This window comes from Penaeus monodon, chromosome 20, assembly GCF_015228065.2.
Source record: "Penaeus monodon isolate SGIC_2016 chromosome 20, NSTDA_Pmon_1, whole genome shotgun sequence".
NCBI classification, from domain to species: Eukaryota; Metazoa; Arthropoda; class Malacostraca; order Decapoda; family Penaeidae; genus Penaeus; species Penaeus monodon.
Window position 1 is genome coordinate 26,872,971 of NC_051405.1, and position 324 is coordinate 26,873,294.

General features: G+C 36.7%; 1 protein-coding gene across 1 annotated transcript in view; it reads right to left on the reverse strand.

The window, feature by feature from the left end:
• LOC119585958 overlaps positions 1–324 on the reverse strand; it is a gene marked incomplete in the record, with an annotated part of 71,494 nt that overhangs the window by 20,300 nt on the left and 50,870 nt on the right.

Consider the following 324-nt stretch of genomic DNA (forward strand, 5'->3'; position numbering starts at 1 on the left):
ACGATGAAACGTCCTAAAAATCAACAAGTAAACTCATCTCTGCAGAAAAGATAATAATAGCACACAATAGGCTACAACGTATAGTGTAGCGAAACCTGTTATATTAAATGTTTTTCTTTGTGTCCTTTGGTAAGAAAAATGAAATTGATTAGTCATTATGATAAAGTTTGGCTTTTTTTTTTTTTTCTTTCCTCCGTCTCTTTCTACTCGGTTTCACTTTTCGTGTCTTTCATCCCCCTCTGCTCATTGGTTCTGAGAATATACCCTGTGCTAATCATGCATTTTGTTTTACACGCGGACACCCACTCACGTACACGCGCAAGA